This window comes from Hylobates moloch, unplaced genomic scaffold (genome assembly GCF_009828535.3).
Source record: "Hylobates moloch isolate HMO894 unplaced genomic scaffold, HMol_V3 SCAFFOLD_2, whole genome shotgun sequence".
Lineage (NCBI taxonomy): Eukaryota > Metazoa > Chordata > Mammalia > Primates > Hylobatidae > Hylobates > Hylobates moloch.
The window spans coordinates 121,570,478-121,581,554 of record NW_026652277.1 but is presented as its reverse complement, the minus strand read 5'-3'; positions in this window follow the sequence as shown (position 1 = coordinate 121,581,554).

The following is an 11,077-nucleotide window of genomic DNA, read 5'->3' as shown; positions in this document are numbered from 1 at the left end:
GGGGAATTTATTAGGGAACTAGATTATGGAACAGAAGTTTCATGAAAGGCCATCTTGCAAGCTGAAGACCCTGCAATGCTGGTTGCATAGCTCAATCCCAGTCTGGAGGCCTCAAAACTAGAGAAGCCAATAATGTAATTTTCAGTCCAAGGTTGAAGGCCTGAGAACCAGAGGTCTGCTGGTGTAAGATCTAAAGTCACAAGGCAGAAGAGCCTGGAGTACTAATGTCCCAGGGCAGAAGAGTTTTTCAGCTCTAGGAGAGAAAGAGAAAAAAAAAATCAACTCTTTTCTCCTCTTTTGTTCTACTGGGCCTCCAGCCAATTGAATGGTGCCTGCTCACATTGAAGGTGGATCTTCCCTATTCAGTGCAACTCCCTCACCAATCTCCTCTGGAAACACCCCTAGCAGACACGCCCAGAAGTAATGCTTTACCATATCTCTAGGTATGTCTTCATCCACTCAAGTTGACATCTAAAATTAACCATCACAGTCTTTCAAGCATGTAGCATTATAATCTATATCCCTCTGTGAACCCTTGGTTTAATTACCTTTCCATTATGATAGATCTCCAGGTAATGTGCTTTGTTTTACTTTTTAAAAATTTATTTCCTAGCCCTGTTTCTGGACAGTCTGGAAGAAGCTACTTCATCTCACTGTATTTCAGTTTTGGCCCCTATAAAATAGGGATAGTAACAGCATCTACATTGTAGGATTGTTGTGAGGATTAAGTAAATTTATACACATGCAGTACTTAAAACAGGACCTGGCATGTGTATAAATGCCCCTAAAATGCTTTCTAGAATTATTATTATTCTTTCTAGCTGCTTTGTAATCTATTCTCTTTATTCACCCTTGGTGTTGTTTCTATAGTACCCAAATAGGAAAAAGACCTTGCCATAGCTCTCCAGAAGGCCAGCCTATCATGTCTGTGGCAGTTCCTAGAAGTGACCACCTCCCAGATACTGACAGTTTTTCAGTCTGACTACAACAGTCATGGTTTTCTTAAAAATTATGTGCTGCCAATGATCAGGGACATTTCTCTGAAGCAAAATGGATCCTGAATGTTCTAGAAAAATTTATAGGTAATGACAGTTTGCATCTACTTGTAAGTAACAAGAATATCTAAATTACAAGGGAAAATAAGCCAGGAATTATGAAATTATTATTAATAGGTAATCCACATCTGTATTATGGACACACCTGTGTTCCAGGAACAAAACTTCATGTGGATTTGACTAATATTATTATTTGACAAAGTAAACACCTCTGTTTCTGCTGGGAAATAGGTATTTATAGTCAAGAGGGTAAAGTTGAGATGAAGAAGGGGTGATCTGGCTTGTCTATAAAATATTCCTGCTTGTATGAGGTATGATAATGCCTGCCTGTTGAGATTAAATAGGATTAACAAGTACCTACTGCAGTGTTTGACAGTTATTATTAAAACACATAGATCTTTGAAAAACTGTTGTAAATGCATATATACAATATTTATAAATCACATTCTGAAATATGTATATGAAATCTGAAAATTTATTTTTACCCAGTGTTTTGGTGACTGATTCTTATGTGTTAGGCCTATATATAAATTGAATTTATTGTCTAGTATGCTTAGATGCATTTTCCCCTTTGATTCATTACAATCCTTGATAATTATATTCTATCATTTACTCATACTCTTTTGACTTTTAGTCTTCAATTACAAATGGATCTTAATGACCTCCTTCACTTGCATCTGCTTCTTTGCCTTTTCATAACAGGTCTTTTCCTCAAAATACTGTACTCTCAAATTGCATGTCAGGCTGCACCCCCAGGCTTTTCTAATGAGTATACTTGTCACTTGGACAGTGAAAAACATAGGACACTTTAAAAAATGAGTTTATTTGAAATTCCCAAAACATCAGATTTTACCAGTGATTATTGAAATTTTTGACCCCAACTTTTTGCCTACTCTCTTTTTTACAGTGTAGAATGAATGCTTCATGATAATAGTGAATTTATTTCCTCACTGCCACATCTGGTTTCTATAACAGTGTCGGTAACATAGTAGGTACTCAATGGATATTTGTGACAATGTGTCGAGTAAGAATGTATATAAATGAAATGTCCAACTAGTAAATGTATATAGAAAATTTGTATAAAACAATTATCTGAAATTGGGAAAACTCTATTCTGTTCTTCCAGGCACAACAATGGTCTACTTGTTATAAAAGATTGTTGGGTAGTTTTTCAGTTATATATTTTGGTATGAATTCTAAGCTTAGTTGCTCCTAATCATTTTATAGTCTGGCTTCTTTAAAAAAAAAAAACTTTTAAACATTATACACAAACAACCTCATCAGAACAATCAATCTACTTTTAAGACAATTTTATAAAAACTTGGAGTTTTCTTTCACTTTGTGGTATTACCCAGAATTAAATCAATTTGAGGATATGATAGTATATTTTACAAGAAGTTGTTTTACTGTATTACAAAAGTAATTACTGGTACAATTTTTAAAATGCATTTTTTCTAAGTAGGCTGAATAATCTTATTTCTTTAAATCAGGCTTTCTCAATATTTCATGAACTTCATTTTAACAGAGAAATTATATAATGAATATAGTTTGATCGAAATGCTGCTTCATCAATTAATTGTTTTTCATAATAGGCATTGACTTGATTATGGCCAAACAAGTGGAAGCCACAGCAAATACTCAATAAAAACTGAAAGCAAAAACTATGGAAAATTCCATGTGGAGCTTGAGTTCTATATAGTCTTCGATAGTATGTCATTAATTGTTTTGAGTCCAGTGTACTGCACATGGCGGTTACTCAGTGAATCTTTTTTTAACAAATAAAAAATAGTTCTTTGTTGGTAGTTCCAATGTTTTTTAATTGGCATCTTTTATAATAGCATCCTATTAGACAATCAAATCTTACAATATAAATTTCTAGGGAAAGATTCTTGCTTTAATTTCTGGTGTTAGAAGCAGATCGTTGAATCTGTATGAAAGATATTATGTCACAGTCTAAGACCAAATAGCCAAGCCCTATTATTTTATAGCTAAGAAACAACACGTAGAGTGAGACTATGTGTTTTCAGTAGAAAAGAAAACAAAAACAAACATATATGTTCCTGAGCATTGTTAGACATTTTTCAATCCTCTTAATTAATTAATGTTCTTAACTAAGTTAATATTTCAGGAGAAAGTAGAGATATCTGTATTCTCAAAAAACTTAAGCCAAATATCATTAGACATTAATTTATGTTTTAAAACACTTTGAGGAGGCATCAATATTGAAGAACAAAAATTAATTATTATAAAGAGTGATTTGAATGACATTGATTCTACTGATATCTAAACTTAATAGCCCTCTTTTAAATTATAATTTGCCAAGATAACTGGTGGTTGCTTCTTTGCCATTCTTTCCCAAACATCTCTTTCTGTTTTGATTTTAACTTTAGTTTTGGAATTTCTAAACATAAGCTTATTGACAATACCAGTTTTTAAAAATAGTTATTGTCAAGCATTATGACACTTGTCTGTATGCCATTTCCAATAGTCCAGCATTTTTTCCTCATATTGAATCTTTGTAAGAAGTGATCCCACAACTAAGTGAAATGCTGATTCAGTGGACTTAAAATGCCTGTCCCAAAGTGACAGGTCTGTCACATTAGCACAAGCATTGGCTAATAGGAGATAGGGAGTGGTTTTTTGAAAGAATTGTTTCTAGGTTATTTAATTACATTGTGCTGTCAATTTACTATTGCTAGAAAGAAATTACCAGGGAGTTCCCCATTAACCAAAATTCTATAAAGAGATACAATAGAGTCGAAAATATCAAGTTTTAACTGGTTTCCAGAGCAAGATTTTTTAGAAAACTGTCAAAAAAAATGCTACACTGACAGATTTTATTATAGTACATGACTGTGCCAATCACATGTGATGGAGACTAACATTATGTATCTGGTAAAATATAATGGTTAGCAGTTTATACTCTTGAAAATTTTAGTGTAATAAAAATATATTTTTCTTAAAACTGTGTTGAAAATTAGTGTTTCATTTGAAATTTTATGTTTGTAAACAAAACCTGAGCTTTCATTACAAGAATTGGTTTGGAATGTTCCAAATGAGTTTTAAAATATACCATTTTTATTTGTAGTTTGTAATTACCAAAGGAAGAAAGACACTCCTTTTGATCTTGGATAAATGGTAAACAGGAATTATCTGTAAAAGTTACCCAAAGATTTCAAGATCTTCATTAATACATTTAACTTAAAGAAAAATCATTGAGGTGGAAGAATGTGTTAAACATCAGTAGATTGGAATCAGAGTACTTTTCAATTCATCATCTGTGTGGCTAAGAGTGAATAAATTATATGAACATTAAACAGGGAGTTGAACTAGATAAATTGCTAAAATCCTCTATCTTTAACCTTCTATGATTATCAAAAGATCAAACCATAAATAGAAGTACCAGTAAGACCATTTGTTTCCTCAAGTTAATCCATTCTTGCCATATTAAATTATTCTTTGAGAATATCAGTTTACACAAATGGTATCATAAAGTTAGTCTTGAGCTGCCAAAAAATATTATCTTCCATTTACTGGTAGATTAAATGTTATATGTCCATTTCTAACCAGAATGGTAAAAATAAAAACCTAGTTTCTTCTCTGTAATAATTAAAACTTAAATTTTATAATGTGTGGTATTTTGTTTTAATCGCCCTCCATTTTTAGCTCCTTCACTTCTACTCTTACTGATGCTAACATTTCCCTCCCTCCCTCCCTCCTTCCTCTGTCTCTCCCTAGCTCCCTCCTGCCTTTATTCCTTCTTCTTTTCTTTCTAGGAACTGGGGCCAGGCACTCACCATTTGCCAACTATTTGTTTAGTGTCTTTTCTACTTTTATTAATTCAAGTTCAAGCTAGTCTTCATGTTCGCGTGCTCCCTTTTCTTTCTTTCACAGTCTCACTCATTTGGGAAGGCTGAGCAGCTGGCTAATGTTGGATTGGATTTGGCCTCATCAAGCTCAGTGTTCATACCAAGTTTTTTTGTTTTGTTTTGTTTTTCTTTTCGTTTTTTTAGACAAAGTCTCACTCTGTGGCCAGGCTAGAGTGCAGTGGCGGGATCTCGGCTCACTTCAACCTCTGCCTCCAGGGTTCAAGCGATTCTCCTGCCCTGAGTAGCTGGGACTACAGGCGTGCGCCACCACGCCCAGCTAATGTTTGTATTTTTAGTAGAGACGGGGTTTCACCATGTTGGCCAGGATGGCGTCGATTTCTTGACCTCATGATCCACCCACTTCAGCCTCCCGAAGTGCTGGGATTACAGGCGTGAGCCACTGCACCTCGCCCACACTAAGTTTTTTAGAACACTGTGAACTGGGTTCTAACCCAGTCAAAGATAAAATGATCAATGCCTTTTTGGGGTATCTCACAGGTAATTCCTTGTCTTTGTTAAGGCAAAATCTCACCATTCCAGTGTATTCACCCCCAAATTCTAACATACTGCCAGAGTGGACGATCACTGTAATAATAGCATCAAAAACCCACCATTACATATAAAACTCTATTGTGTGATTAATGTATTCCCAAGTACGGAGTAATAGTTTAATAAACTTATATTTAAATCACTTTGTACAATATTGTGATCTGTTTTACTTTACTCTGGATTTTGGCTTCTCCACAGATTTATCATCACTATTATTCTAGTTCATCAAGTTGTATTTGACATTTTGATGTATTCATAATAAAATATTAATAATAATGTTTTTCAGATGTTGTGAATCCTGAAGTATTTTATAAATTTTCCTAAGAAGTTTAAGTGGCATTTAGCATAATTTTAGTGGTACTGAAGGCATATTATATATCTAATAACATTTATTTTAAAAAGAAATAGTATTCTTCATACTTGTTATTTTATTAACTATGCTTACTTCCCTGATGTTCCAATAAAGAAAATTAACTTTATTGCAAATTAAAGGGAGAAAATTCTGAATATGAGGATAAAATGAATACTATCTAAAATTTGTAACTAAAAATATGAAAATTTTGTTCCAATACAGCATCTTTAATGTAAAAATGAGATAATTAGGGGATAAAAGAATAACCAAAAGCAAATTTTAATAAGTTTTCTTATTGATAAACCTAGTAGCATTACATACTATCCATTTTCAAGTCAAGTGGCTCAGATTAGTTTCCAAACCTAATTCCCATAAAAAGGCTCAATGAAATTAATTAACCTATTCATTTTAATGGGAATACATTACACTCATAATGACTCCATGAAGTCATTATGGATGAATGACTGACATCTCATTCTGTTCACTTCTTTCACTTCTACTAATACAATAAATATCTTGTACTCACGGAGTAGATTATAAGACAAAATAATATAAAATATATCTTTTTCTCATATAAGTGGATTGAACTTTCAACAGCTTTGATTTCTATGAGCATGTTATAGATGCAATAAAACATATTCTTTTGAGTACTTCTAGAATATTTCACTTATAGTAATGCCATCTTAGAGTTATATGGAATCCATATACATACTACTATTTTTAGTAAATCTTGGAATATAATATAGCACCATGATATTATATTATGACCACTATATCATTGCACATGTATACTATATCACTGTACCATGACCACTATAGAAAGCTTTCTCCAAGGAAAGAGCACATACCGTGTATAGGATATAATAGGATATAGGAATAATATAGATAATATTGAGTAAAAGAGTAGTATGGCTGAATCAAATCTACTGTTTCTTGTCTACCATGTTAGCATCCTGGATATGGCTCTGGTCAATAAATGTGTATAAAAGCAATCCATGCTAATAAAGGATTTCAGTTTGGGGAGGAGAAGAAGGTTTTAAAATTTCTCAAAGTTTCAGAATATGGTGAGAATTATTTTGCTTGTGCCTCCAAGTTCCCTTAGGATTTACACAATTTTTCTACAGAACTTTTTAGAAAAGAAGAAAAATGTACCAGCTCAAAATCCACATGAGAGTAAACAAACTAGATACTTTAGGACATAGTGTGGATAAAGGAATTTGATACTAAACTTCCTGAGAAATAGACTGGTAATAGCAATGAAACATTTTGTTGTCTTAAATATTGGGAATTCAGATTTATAGCTGCCCTTTCGAGACATTTGTTCTTTTATGTAAATTTGCAAGCTTGAGTAACGCAATGAGCATATAAATAATTGGCATCATTATTAAAATGCAATAGAGTAGTATTATATTTAGATATAATGGTATTATATGTAGTATATCTATAAATATATATATAATACCACACAATAGTATTATAATTAAGTATTTTTCTATAGAATTTCTAATACTAAATGGGATGTGTTAACATTCTTCACATGATTTACCTTCAAAACAAGATAGTTTCAGAGCAGTCCCTCTGGTAATGAGTATTTGTAGTTTAGGTATGTTCTCCTGTGAATATAATTAGAAGAGATAGAAAATAAGAGACACATGCACAGTGGCCATGCTCAGTGATAGCTCAAATGTGTAAAACTACCCTTTTTGCATCTTAATAACAGATGTAAAACAATACCAATTATAGACAACAGAAGAACTTTCTTCCTAAGCCTTTGAAGGACATGGCCCTAGGGAGTTGTTATGTTTGTAAAGAAAGAATAAATATAAATCAATAAGTGTACTTGGGAAGGCATGGTTTCATGTGTGTGCATGTGTGTATGTGTGTGCATGCATTAGTCTTCATAAAATATTGCATTATATAATAAAGGGATAACTTCATTGCAAGCCTATGCACTTGGATTTTCACAAATTTGATCAGAGTATAATGTAAAAAGTCTTTTGAGATGGAATTATTAAAACTCGGTGAGAAAAATACTTCAAAAATTTTGCAATATTAGAGGAGCCATGAGTGAATGGGCATACATTTAAAGGTTTATTTAGGTGCGTCATCATGTCTTCAGCTTTTGCTTTAGATAATGTCCTTTGCTGTGAGGTTCCAGGTAAAATAGCATGTATTCTGTGCTGTCTCCTCTGAGAAGGTCACAGATGGGTTAAATAGAGAATTTTCAAAGAATGTAAGAAAGTTTTATGATTCATTTAAAGGAGAAGGTACTTAGCCCTTTGAAAGGTAATTTTTACCCTTTTGAGAATAGAATGGAGGTTAGAGATTGTTTCATATTTTAATTTCTGCTATGTAAACTTCTTCAACAAATTGTGAGTGTGATTTTGTTGTTGTTGCTATTGTGGTTTGTCTGTTTGGGAATAGTGATAACTCTCACCTGACCCCCCTACCTTGCTGTCCACAGTGCAGATATAATTGGAGTATATCACTTACAGTGCAGAGGCACCTGGAAGCCATCATTCTGTGATGGACCCCGAACTGGACAGGAAACTTCCTCTCACCCTCCCTATACTTACACAACTACAGTGCAGGTACTGCAGCCCATCAGCAGCACTCAGGGGTTCTGAGGCTTTGCTAACATGGGACAAAGACAACCAGCACTCTTGTCTTTGTAAGACCTACCTCACTTCTCCTTCCTAGAAATTCCTTCCTCAGGGCTTACTTAACACATTGCCAGTAGGGTTCTCCACAAAGCACTCCATCTTTTAGTGTCTAAGGAGAGAGAAAGAGAAACAGCTGTAAAAACTTCTAACGGAAAAATGAACTCACATGGAGATAGGACTCCTTAGCTGAAGTGACCAGGAAAACAGTCTCCTGGGAATTCGCAGATGCCTGTGGCTCTCGTGGGGTTTTCTCATGGCTATACGGTTGAATATGGAGCTCATCTTTTCGACTCCTGAGATGCAGTGCTACTCTGGCAGACAGCTACAATTACAATGAACAATTACTTCCAATAATATGAAAATTTGCCTTTTTTAATCTTTGGAGTTTATCTTTCTGAAATTTAAATTTCATATCGTTTGAAAATGAAACTGATAGAGGAGAGAAAGACAAGCTTCTGCAGGAAAGGAATGCCTGACTTCCAAGTATGTGAAGTATCTTATGAAGACAGGAGCGCCTTCTGGCACTTTTCCCTTCCATTTTATTTAAGGATTTATGGAAAAATTGGGTGAGATTATTTACCATATAGTAGGTAACTAGAAGAATGTGAGAAAATAGGACACTTCATAGAACGGTCCAGGCTTTTAAAGTTTAACTTTAGTGATGTCACTAACACGATTACCATTACGTTCCTTTTATCTGGGAGACCTGCAACTCATGAGGTGTTTGTGACGTGCTATTCTTTTCAACAATGTGTGGCCATTAGGATCCTGTCGGGGCGATGTAGGAAAAATCTTTCCAGAGCTGCTCTGCCTTATACACCAGTGGTCTTCTTCTCTATACTCTGTCAGTGAGAAGCAGCAAGATAAGAATCAACTACAAAGGGAATCTGATCATAAATTTTGAATTGATTGAGTGATAATATCTGATCAACACAGATACTCTTTATAAAGGATCTGGGCACAATGTGTAGCTGATAGTCTCCCTCTGGGTTAAAGCCAGAGGCAAGAAATCCAATATCTTTGCATTTTATAGATTTCTCCTGAAGAACTTCTATATAAATGATGCCCTGAATGTACTACGTTTGCTTACATGAGACTCATTTAAGCTTTAGATTTCAATAGTGATGATCTTTTATTACTGATCAAGGATAAAAACAGGAGCAGGAAGTGTTCTAGCAGGAGGCGTTCTGTATTTCTGGTCAGCTGGCATGCCAAATAGAATGAAACCACTTTCTCTCTCAAATGCTGATTTAGGAGAACTGAAGGTGGTTTCCTAGGGCGTATTTTTTTTTTAGGAACTCTCAGGGATATATCTATGCCTGAAACACAAACCTATAGCCAAAATTTCTCCTAAAATTTATATAGGATTTTACAGCCTGGGCAACATGGCAAAATGCTGTCTCTGCACAAAATAAAACATTAGCTGGGTGTGGTGGCTCATATCTGTGGTTTCAGCTACTTGGAAGCTGAGATGGGAGGATCGCCTGAGCCCAGAGAGGTCGGGGCTGCAGTGATCTGTGATTCTCCCATCTCAGCCTTCCAAGTAGCTCCAATCACAGGCGTGAGCACTATAAGACAGTGTACACTCCATCTCTCTCTCTCTCTAAATATATATGCATATATACACATCTATCTATGTGTATATATATATATATATACGTGTATATATATATACACACGTATATATATATACACGTATGTGTGTGTATATATATATACACATATTTCTCTATATATAGAGAGAGACAGAGAGAAATCAGTGGTAAATTTGGGTAAAATTCGTCTCTGTAGCTTCTAGAAAAACAGAATATTTTTAGAAGAGTTCTTCATGTCACTTTTAGGGAAACTGAAAAGGCAACTGGATATGTGTAAAGTTTGTCTTCTGCGAAAAAAATTAGTACTGATAGGTTTTCATTAATGTAAATGTGAAGTATACTTCTTCACGGGAAGGACTTAGTCCTGGAAAAGGTAAATAGAAAGCAGGAATTGAATCTAATTGGAACTATTTGCAAGTGAGAACTATCTTAAAAGTTGGGTAAATCTGGTAAATCACCTGTTGCTGGAACTCTGGAATCTCCTTGAAGAGTTTAGATGTTGGCCAGAACAGGAGGGAAACTCAGCCTTACCTGTGGGTATCGAGAAAGTCCAGAGAAAAGTACCAGATGTGGCTGAGCAAAGAGCAGGATTAGTGCTCTGATTCTTAGTCTTTTAAAATGTGAAGGACACTTGTTAATAGGAAAAAAACAAAACAAAACAAAACAAAACAAAACATGAGAATCCTTATAGGCTGTTGTGCTTAGTATCTGCAAATAGAAAAAAAAATACTATGAATTCAATGATGCATTTAAATGAATTTTTATTCGTCATAATATTATTTGTACATATTCACGAAATAGGAGTGTAACCTTATAATCTAATCCCTCCAAGTCTGAAAACTCTATAGTTACAAATGAGATTACATAAAAAGTATGAAGTTGTGCTTCTTTGACTTACTCTGATTTATTCTTCATATCCCACAATCTCATTTCATCCTTTCACTCAACCTTTTTCTAATTCAGGTGTTTCAGAGAATTTTGGTGATTTTCTTAC